Raw genomic sequence first — 12,160 nt, 5'->3', positions numbered from 1 at the left:
TCTAGAACCACAAAACTTTACCTACTCTTAACAATAACTCTAAGCAGGGATCTCATATGAATGAGAATAAGGACCTTTAAAGAGGTCACTGAAATACTTAGGGGAAAATTTACTAAGATGGAAGTTCTATTTAAGATGGGATGTTGCTCATAGCAACCAATCAGATTCCACATATTATCTTCTAGAAGGTGCTAGATAAATGAGAAATAGAATCAAATTGGTTGCTATGAGCAACATCTTAAATAGAACTCCCATCTTAGTAAATTTACCCCTTAGTAACCTTAAATATATAACATAACCATCACAACTACCCCTGATCACTGCACATATAAAGTACTACGCGCTGGTGTATTTATAATTATTTAGTACCAGTTATTTGTATAGCGCACATATTCCTCAGCGCTTTACAGAGCGAATATTTGCCATCCACATCAGTCCCTGCCCCAGTGGAGCTTACAATCTATATTCCCTATCACATGTACACGAGCACACATTCACGCTAAAGTTAATTTTTGTTGGGATCCAATTAACCTACCAGTATATTTTTGGATTGTGGGAGGAAACCGGAGTACCCGGAGGAAACCCACGCAAGTACGGGGAGAATATACAAACTCCACACAGTTAGAGCCACGGTGGGAATCGAACCCATGACCTCAGTGCTGTGAGGCAGTAATGGTAACCGTTACACCATCTGTACTGCCCGCATTTTTAATACTCACCCACTGGAGTCCCTCGGCGCAGCAGCGCTGCAGTAATCACTAGGAAAATGGCACTGTGTTTCGCACATGCACAGAAGAAATAATCACTGGGAAAATGGCCGCTGTGCCATTTTCCCGGAGACCTGTGCATGAGATCTAGACTCTAAGACAGCGCTGGGGTCCCCTAGTGCCCAGTACTACAAGCGTTGCCGGCTAGACAGGATGGGGCCCAGACGGAACCTGCACACGTGCCTCCTCCTCTCTAGATGCACCCCTGCTACTACAGCCATAGTACATTATATACCATTAGGCATAGGTAACACAAAAGAGAACATATATCTGTCACACTGGGGTATATGCATAATCCCTTCATTTCTACCAAAGTAGCTGAAAATTAACATGTGTAACACAGGAGATATCACTGATATTATATCTCCTGGTTACAATTCTCCCAAGGTAATTCCCACAGTCCCCACACTTTAGTATGGAAATGTCGCCATTATGTAACTCATCAAGTTCCAAAAAAGCTTTTTTTTTTTTTCGTGTTACTGTACGCCATCCTGAGATGTCGTACAGCCCCGATAGTCTCACAAGCTGCCATTTACACAGCAGCTTGTGCAGCAGAGGGATCTTTTCAGATCCCTCCCTGATGTGCTACCTCTGCCAGTTCTCTGCTGTCACTCTTTCGCCCAAGGTTCCCCGAGCAGTCGCTGTGAATTAGCGGCAAGGGGTGCGGACAGCAGAGCCAGCTCCTCTTTGCTGCTATCTTTGCGTCCATGCTGGTATTGCGACCTCAACCTGCACCTTCTCTTGACTGAAACTGAAAGCAGTAGGGGGGCGCAGACAGTGGCGCGGTTGTTTGGGGTTACATACACCGGCAGCAGTGGTGGGGGGGACTAGGTGCAACTCTGAGCAGGGTGGATGGTTACAAACAGCAGCAGTGAAGGTGGGGGTGCGGGGGCAGAAACTGGTGGCAGCGGGGGCTGCAGCTCTGAGCAGAGGGCTTACAAGTGGTGAGGGGCTACAGCACTGAGCAAGGGGGTTACAGGAGGCGGGGCGCTGCAGCTCTGAGCGGGGGGGAGGGGGTTGCAGACAGCAGCTGCTTAAATGTTAAAGGTGCATGCACAATGTAAGGAAATCCTATGTCTCCATATACAGTATACCGTATATCTTGGTTGACCACAACATTGAAGTCTTATCATACAATTTGATCATTGTTTATTGTCTTGTTAAAAATCCAGAAAGTTTGCAGATAACAAAATCTACCTGCAGCAAATATGAGTATCTGGGTAACATAAGGATATCCCATGAGTCGATGCGAGGTGATCATCTGACACTCTCTTGCACTCCTGTCACTCCCTTGGTCAGGTGTTCCTACAGCTGCAGAACCTCAGATGACATCTTTAGTAATGAGCAAAATCGCAGTAACATTGTGTGAGAAAGGAGTTCCGTAGCAGAATGGATGTTTTCCAAGCGGTGCCAAGTTCTGTAAATACAATCTTTGTCCCACCTTTGCTTTTTCCCTAATTTACAGAATAACTTTGTTCACAATACTTTGTAATTCACATATAAATGCCTACATTCCATCAGTGAGCATGGGCGTGTCATAGTGGTTGTGACCACACCCTAGTGGACTAGTGGGCATGGTCACTCCCACGCGGACTGATGTGTCAAGCTGCTCTCCTACACTGGGCGCATCTGTGTCCTTTGTGTACGATGAGATAATCCTCCCAACATGCTGCAAGTGGGCAGATGGCAGAACGGTAGGACTGTACTGTGCCCCTAAACTGGGAATCAGGATGGTTGGGAGATATGCAAAAGTTGAATGAGGTGAATATTTACTGCAACAGTGTTGAAAATGTATCCCTTCCCCTCATTCCACCCCAATTAAGACCATAAACGTAAGGGTGTCACTTGTAGGAAACGTTTATTTTTTACTTACAAGCACCTGTTTTCCCGTGTAAGGAATACCAATAGAAGCACAGTCAGTATTCTGACACCTCCACTTAAGTCACCATCCACAATGTTCCCTCTGAGTGTCTCTGCTGTGTTTCTGCGCAGGATGTCCCCCTGCGACCGAGCGTCTCTCAGCTTCAGGAAACATTTAGTTACATTTGGATGTAAATTTATTCTGAATTGTTCCTGTTCTTACAGTTTGGGGGAAGTCGTCCCTTCACCTCTTCTACTTAATAAGCCGCCAGCTGACGTTTCAAAGTCCTGTGAACTTGTTAAACGCTTTTATTTCAGGGTCACTTTTTTCTTCTTTCCCCTGAACGCAGTTTAGTAAAGAAACCTCCTCCAGATGTTGTGAGAGCAGATGTGGAGGAACTGAGTGACTTCCAATCTGGATATTGTCATAAGCAACAAGGTAACGCACTGTATGCATTGTTCTCCAGAGGCCATGATGCAAAGCTTTCAAGGAGCTTCTGACTTCAGGCTGCAGCCAAATGATTGCACCTAGGAAAAGTGTGCAAGTACGACACTAATTTACTGTAAGTGCTACGAGACCAGTGTCGCGTGTGCGTTAGGGCTGTTTACCTGTTAATTAAAAAACAAAGAAGATACTTATTTTTGTATTTATTCTTTTTTTTCCTTAAAGACTAATTCCATCCGAATTTCAACTGACACCCCCTTTCATCCATCTAAAAGAACTGTGTAACTGTGGACTGCATTGGTAGGGTTCTACGCAATCTGGGAATACTTATTCACTCCAAGCGCAGCAATCCGGTGCTTAGCTGCGCCGAGACCGCGTACAGAGACGCTACCATTCATTTGAAATGGACGCGTGCCTGTCTATGGTGCATGCTTGCCCGAGATGCGCCTGTGCCTGCGATCGCCCTGTCGCGCCAGGGCGCAGATGTAGCCACCATGAGCGTGACTACATCTGTATTTAATTAGAGTCATTTGCGTTCACTACATATTGCTATGCCAATCACTGCCTAATATAGTAGGCTAACATTTAACATTTTCCTGTGCACCTCTACGGAGTGTGTGGAAGCTATGCAATGTCGGTAGTGGCGAGCAGTGACGTGCGGTCAGGGTCGGCAGGGAAGACAGAGCTTCACCTCTCATGCACCAGTACATACTTACCGACTTTTTGGCTGCTCTCTCCGGGAGAGAGCAGCCAGGTTGGATCAGCAGGGGGGCGGGGAAGGGTAGTGACGTGTAAAGGGGGAGGAGCAGAGATGGAACGGGGGCGGGGTGGAGGCGGGGTGGCGGGGCTGATGTATCGCGTCATTTAAGCCACGCCCCCCACTGTATAATGCCACTATTACCAGCATTATACTGCAGGGGGCATGGCTATAATGACACGATTCAACAAAAATCGCAACATTGTCTGCCTGGACCGCCCACTTTACTCACTAAGAGGGGGGGGGCACAGAAATCGGGAGACTTGCCTGCTTTTCACTATAAAAATAATTAGAAGAATACAAATAAGATATTTATAACGTCTAAATATCGTCATTGTACTAACATATATTTTGTTATATTCGTCCCTGATTTTGATCTGTTGTGAAATCATATGAATATTATGATGGTCAAGTTTCTCTTTCAAATAATAATTATAAATCTTTAAATATTTAAATGATAACAAATAGAGATGAGCATCTGATGAATCTGAGTTTAATATTTTCAAGATGAGTTTCTCATTGACTCATGGCCTCCTGCACTCCTCAGATCTGACAGCCAAACATGACTTTCATCTTATAGCATCTTGCAAGATTCGGTGGGAAGCAGCCCTGCCTTCTGACATTCTGGAAGTTGTAGTCTTGCTTAGGTCTCTGTGCAAAACGTTGTATCAGAAACACAACTACAACTCCCAGAGGCACATGCACAGGTCAGATGGTAGTAGGCAACCAATCATTGAGCAGTGTATACTGAGTTCCTCAGAACGGTACAACCATTGTCACTGATTGCTAAGAGATACTGTATGACGACATCAGGCCATCAGGTTTAAAAAATGACAGTTAGGAGATGATTGGCTGGTGCATTATCACTTTCCCCATATCACTTCTTTATCACTTTTCCAGGCATCTTCAGCATGCGTGACGTCATGACGTCACATCATGCGCACAGCGCAGATAGGGAAAAAAATGTTATTGTGTCCGGTGATCCTGGTCCTCTATGCCTGCTCCCTGCTGATTACTCCAGCGGCACAGAGCCACCTACTCCCACCACTCAATGCTTCTGACTCATCACGGATTTTACGCTTTTTGTTTCCCAACTGTCTCAGCACCCTCTCAAATCTGGTTCTGGAGGAGGGGGGATATTTATCAAGACTTCGAGAGAGATTAAGTGGAGAGAAATAAAGTACTAACCAATCCGCTTCTGTCATGTTCCAGGCTGTGTTTGAAATATGTCAGGAGCTGGTTGGTTGGTACTTTATCTCTTTCCAAGGCTTAGTAAATAGACGCCATAGGGGGACATTTACTAAGCAGTGATAAGAGCGGAGAAGTGAGCCAGTGGAGAAGTTGCCCATGGCAACCAATCAGCACTGAAGTAACATCTATGATTTGCATACTATAAAAAAATAATACAGAGCTGCTGATTGGTTAATGGGGCAACTTCTCCACTGGCTCACTTCTCCTCTCTTATCACTGCTTAGTAAATGTCCCCCATAGTACCTTACAGAAGGTCTGCCGTATCGCTCGCAACAAACAGAATTTCCTAATGAACTGTTAACTGATGACATCAGAACTCACAGATTGTGAGCAATGACAGTTTGTGAGCAATGACATCAGAACTTTTACATAGATCTTATTTTCAGGATTTTATACACCCAGGCAGAGGTCGGAGTTGTAACCTGCCCCTTCTCAGAGGGTGGGCCTAGGGCCTAAATTCAGACCTGATTGCTGTGCTGCAAATTACACTGTCTTGCGATCAGATAGTCGCCGCCCAGGCAGAGTGACAATTTGCCCCGTGCAGGTGTGCGATTGCATGTGCGAAAATTCCCCTCAGTCAGTGGACAGCAGCAAAAACGTTCTCATCACACTCATCATCGTACACAAAGCACTGGGCATTGGGGCCATGGGGAACATAAACACAGCCCTGTGTGCAGCAGAAGAAACAAACAATTAGCAAATACCTGCGGGCAGTGTATTAACTCATCATAAATCTCATGGATCTAGCGAGAATGGATTGTGGGAACAGGATGGACAGAGGCTGGGAGATTTGCTCCATACACTCTTAATATATCAAAAGTATGGAAATGTTCTACTCTACCGTGACTGGTGATATACAGTACGAACCAAGCCATCTGTGAGCATTAAGAACGCATTAAACAATAAGTTAATGAGGTACAGTATTCTGTGACCACAGAGACACAAGGCCAAATAATTTAATAACATGGGTCTCTCAGATAAATTGTAATGTCTGTAGTACCTTACAATTGGGCTGATGTATCTCTCACAACTTACAAAATTCCCTAATGATCTGTTAAGCGATGACATCAGAACTCACCAATTATGACAGATGACATCAGAACTTGTATACTGTTTCTATAGATAGTACAGATGTGTCCTCATCATTGGCATATCTGTAATATGTGCAGTGCGTGCTGTACACAGGGGGAGCCCGCCTTGTACACCCTGCACCCATGTGTAATTACTTACCTCTCCAGAGTCCTGCATCAGCGCTGCAGCAAAAATCACTGGAAAAATGGGTGCCATGCATGCGCAATAGAGATTATTATTACCTGGAACATGGCGGATGCCATGATTTTGGAGACTTGCACATGCGTAGTAGACTCTGGCACACTAACAGAGTCTATTGTACTGATGAGAGGCGGGGGCCCGCATAGAGTCTACACACGGGCCCCCTCCTCTGTTAAACCACCCCTGATCTTCATACAACTAGCGTCTGTGAGCCATACGGCGCAAAACACTCCTAGCGGTGTAATGTGATTATGTGCTATCTTTTTCTTTACATTTTGCATCTTATTCCCGCTACAGATATGGCAAAATACCACTCATAGCGTAATAGTGTGACCTCTGACTTCATGTCACGCTGCGCAGTGTGCACAGATGGGGTCAGGGGAGCCAGGAGGAGGGAGCTGAGCAGCGGCTGAGCCTCCTGAGGACGCTCAGTGCTGCCTGGCATTGAAAACACAAGGGGGCTTTCAAATCCCAAAATCCCCGGGATTGGAAGTTCCAATCCCTGGATTGAATCCAGGTCATTTTTAAGCTTAAATCCCGGGATTCCACCTATCCCATTCCTGGGATTAACCACCCTAGTAGTAACCAATAATCATTTGCTTGCTTCATGTATTATTACTGTGCATTGTGCATGCATGTAATGTAGAGGTACATATTATGGGTGTGGATTCTATGTGGTCAGGACATGCACATGCTATATGGGAGCAAAAGAGGATGACTCTGTCAGACTCTGTTATTATCATGGTCCCATTCAGATATCCCAGCTTGCAAGGTCGCCCTTTGCAGAAAAATCATGCGATATTGTCGCGATGCCTGCGAATCTCCATTTGCAATTGAAATTTGCATTTCATCATGTGCATGCATGTGTGGTAAAAAAGTTGAAATGAGAATAATTTTTCAGACTTTATTCCACTTTTGTAAAACCACTCCAAAGTTAACTCTGCATTAGTTCAAACAAATTATGTCCAATCTTGTGTTGGTGCACTTGCAGGAATTGTTGAACCCTGGTCTTGCTACTCTGAAAATGGTCATAATGTACAGTACAGTGCTTTTCTGGGACTCATTCTTTTAATTACATTTTACCCAATCTTTGCTACTGTTACCAGTTAGAGTTATATTATATTACATTAGTGTTAGACCTCCCTGTGTAATATCTATACACAGCAATATAGCAATTTTAGAATAGAGCAGCCTGTGCCTCACTAAATGTTTACTGTATTCGTCTAGTGCAGTGAGAACTCAAAGTAATCACTACTGACACTTTTAGCAATTGCAGAACAATATAGTCTGTGCCTAATTAAGTGTCTCCTGTTTCTCTATGGTGCAGCAAGAACTCAAAGTAATCATTGCTGTTACTTTTAGCGATTGCAGAACGGGAAAGTCTGGCTGTGTGTATGGATAGTCTGCCAACCGCCCATACACTTGCTGCGGGCGGCTGATGTCACAGCTGGGTGGAAAAAGATCAAATGCCTGTTCAGCTGGGTTTCATGACTGACGCATCAAACGGCCAATCAGTAAGTTTGTATACTTACCTAGATCAGCTGCTCAGTTGCCGCAATGGCAGGTCCACCAACATGTTGGTCAGGTGTATACCCTGCCTTAGAATATTATTTAGTAGCCTCATCTACAACTAACTGTGCTGGCGCCAACATCTGAGGTCGCCCAACACTCAGGTAGTGGAAACTTATTTATTTGGTTATAAAAAAAAAGGGGGGGAACAGCGCTAACAATTTAAGTAATTAAAAACAATTTAATAAACTAAATATACATTAAAAACATATGTAAATACTCTTTGTTACTGAGCAACAGGCGTGGGCATATATAAGTCCAATTGATGGATAAGTGACTGCTTGTAAAGTGCCTGAGACCGTGTCCTTATATTGGAGCAGACAGTTCACAATAAAGTGCAGGTAAGTGCGCAGATGTCCATATAATATGGTATTACCAGCCTTGTGTTCCTCAATGATGGATCCGTAGCGATGGTTCCTAATGGTAGCAGGATTCCAAGCAATTGTGACAGTATCCTTGGTCCACAGTGCGGCTTCCTGTAGCTTGTAAGTAGGTGCCAGGTGATTTGTTGTCCAATGGAGATTCTCCAAGTTCCTGCCAAGTGGAGCAAAGGTCTCACAGGTCTGTTTAGGTATGGCGTTTGCAGTCTCTACTGACGTGTTTCACTGCTCCAGGCAGCTTTGTCAAAGGTCTTTGACAAAGCTGCCTGGAGCAGCAAAACGCGTCAGATGAGACTGACTATCCTTTTTGCCGGGAGACTATCTCCCATCATACAACTGCTAAGAAGAGCACCCTATTTTAGCACCCGTTAATATATACTTGGTATATACATTCCTTATTTATTTGGAGCTTTATAGCACAGTTGTGCTTTTTATTCTTATATAATATTAAAGTAGCTATTTACTGTCATAAAATATAATACCAGCATAAAAAGCTAATTCTACTTAAGTCGTACTATCACTTGCTGGTAAGACAAACAGAGAAAAGAATGTAAAACTATGCACCAAGCTTCTGTTCTCCCCCCCAATAATGCCTCGACGTTTCCATTTGTAGCTTTGACGAGCAATAAATCTTATCCTTCTCCATGCTGAGTCTTTCTACAGGTACCCAGCCAGAAAGCTGAAATCATCCCCAACTGGCCACCATCAGAGGCCTCTGGGAGACTCATCTGGTTGAAGTTGGGAAGTGTAGATGTAATGAGATACTTAAGGCTACGTAATATGACCCTATTGGATTAGTTGGTGTTTGGCTGATCTCCAAAACATTCTCCCATTAATCTTAATCCCACATATAACAAAACGTAGAATTCAAAACGCAGAAATGTGGAGTTGAGGTGCACAAGGTGAAAAATTAATGAATGAGATGGGAATAGCAGAAACGAAACAGATGGACAGACGAGAGTGGAATGACAGGACAGTGAACGAAATGATCCCAAATGATTTTGCAACAGTTAAATATTTTTATTTGACATGAAATTTTATATTGATGCTATACAATCCAGCAATCAATCAATAGTAAATAGCATAGATAAAATATATATATATATATATATATTAGTGATGAGCGGGTTAGGTTCCTCGGAAACCGAACCCTCCCAGAACTTCACCCATTTTACACGGGTCCGAGGCATACTCGGATTCTCCCGTATGGCTCGGTTAACCCGAGCGCGCCCGAACGTCATCATCCCGCTGTCGGATTCTCACGAGATTCGGATTCTATATAAGGAGCCGCGCGTCACCGCCATATTCACTCGTGCATTGGAAATGTTAGGGAGAGGACGTGGCTGGCGTCCTCTCCGTTTATTAATGTTGCTGCAAATATTTGTGCTTATTGCTTAATTGTGGGGACTGGGGAGCAGCTGTATTATATAGGAGGAGTACAGTGCAGAGTTTTGCTGATCAGTGACCACCAGTTTTATCCGTTCTCTGCCTAAAAAACGCTCCATATCTGTGCTCAGTGTGCTGCATATATCTGTGCTCACACTGCTTTATTGTGGGGACTGGGGACGAGCAGTATTATATAGGAGGAGTACAGTGCAGAGTTTTGCTGACCAGTGACCACCAGTATTATACGTTCTCTGCCTGAAAAACGCTCCATATCTGTGCTCAGTGTGATGCATATATCTCTGCTCACACTGCTTTATTGTGGGGACTGGGGACCAGCAGTATTATATAGGAGGAGTACAGTGCAGAGTTTTGCTGAAAGTGACCACCAGTATATATAGCAGTACGGTACGGAAGGCCACTGCTCTACCTACCTCTGTGTCGTCAAGTATACTATCCATCTAGATTCTATACCTGTGGTGCATTTTAGTTTTGCAGTTTGCTGACAGTGACCACCAGTATATATAGCAGTACGGTACGGAAGGACACTGCTCTACCTACCTCTGTGTCGTCAAGCATACTATCCATCTAGATTCTATACCTGTGGTGCATTTTAGTTTTGCAGTTTGCGGACAGTGACCACCAGTATATATAGCAGTACGGTACGGAAGGCCACTGCTCTACCTACCTCTGTGTCGTCAAGTATACTATGCATCTAGATTCTATACCTGTGGTGCATTTTAGTTTTGCAGTTTGCTGACAGTGACCACCAGTATATATAGCAGTACGGTACGGAAGGCCACTGCTCTACCTACCTCTGTGTCGTCAAGTATACTATCCATCTAGATTCTATACCTGTGGTGCATTTTAGTTTTGCAATTTGCTGACAGTGACCACCAGTATATATAGCAGTACGGTACGGAAGGCCACTGCTCTACCTACCTCTGTGTCGTCAAGTATACTATCCATCTAGATTCTATACCTGTGGTGCATTTTAGTTTTGCAGTTTGCTGACAGTGACCACCAGTATATATAGCAGTACAGTACGGAAGGCCACTGCTCTACCTACCTCTGTGTCGTCAAGTATACTATCCATCTAGATTCTATACCTGTGGTGCATTTTAGTTTTGCAGTTTGATGACAGTGACCACCAGTATATATAGCAGTACGGTACGGAAGGCCACTGCTCTATCTACCTCTGTGTCGTCAAGTATACTATCCATCCATACCTGTGGTGCATTTCAGTTGTGCGCAGTATATATAGTAGTAGGCCATTGCTATTGATACTGGCATATAATTCCACACATTAAAAAATGGAGAACAAAAATGTGGAGGTTAAAATAGGGAAAGATCAAGATCCACTTCCACCTCGTGCTGAAGCTGCTGCCACTAGTCATGGCCGAGACGATGAAATGCCATCAACGTCGTCTGCCAAGGCCGATACCCAATGTCATAGTAGAGAGCATGTAAAATCAAAAAACAAAAGTTCAGTAAAATGACCCAAAAATCAAAATTGAAAGCGTCTGATGAGAAGCGTAAACTTGCCATATGCCATTTACGACACGGAGTGGCAAGGAACGGCTGAGGCCCTGGCCTATGTTCATGGTTAGTGGTTCAGATTCACATGAGGATGGAAGCACTCATCCTCTTGCTAGAAAACTGCAGTGCCACTCCTAGATGGGCCAGGTGTTTGTGTCGGCCACTTGGGTCGCTTAGCTTAGTCACACAGCTACCTCATTGTGCCTCTTTTTTTCTTTGCATCATGTGCTGTTTGGGGACTATTTTTTTGAGGTGCCATCCTGTCTGACACTGCAGTGCCACTCCTAGATGGGCCAGGTGTATGTGCCGGCCACTTGGGTCGCTTAGCTTAGTCACACAGCGACCTTGGTGCGCCTCTTTTTTTCTTTGCATCATGTGATGTTTGGGGACTATTTTTTGAAGTACCATCCTGTCTGACACTGCAGTGCCACTCCTAGATGGGCCAGGTGTTTGTGTCGGCCACTTGTGTCGCTTAGCTTAGCCATCCAGCGACCTCGGTGCAAATTTTAGGACTAAAAATAATATTGTGAGGTGTGAGGTGTTCAGAATAGACTGAAAATGAGTGTAAATTATGGTTATTGAGGTTAATAATACCTATGGGATCAAATGACCCCCAAATTCTATTATTTAAGCTGTTTTTGAGGTTTGTTTGTAAAAAAACACCCGAATCCAAAACACACCCGAATCCGACAAAAAATTTTCAGGGAGGTTTTGGCAAAACGCATCCGAATCCAAAACATGGCTGCGGAACCGAATCCAAAAACCAAAACACAAAACCCGAAAAATTTCCGGTGCACATCTCTAATATATATATATATATACCCCACGGCACTGGCTCCATTCCCAGGAGAGGGGTGCACTCATGTACTCCCACACCCAGGTTGGGGTGCAGTGGACTGTGACTACCTGCTCAAATATACATATACAGAGAACCCTG

Source organism: Pseudophryne corroboree, chromosome 5, assembly GCF_028390025.1.
Source record: "Pseudophryne corroboree isolate aPseCor3 chromosome 5, aPseCor3.hap2, whole genome shotgun sequence".
Classification (NCBI taxonomy): Eukaryota; Metazoa; Chordata; class Amphibia; order Anura; family Myobatrachidae; genus Pseudophryne; species Pseudophryne corroboree.
Note: the sequence above shows the minus strand (reverse complement) of the source record.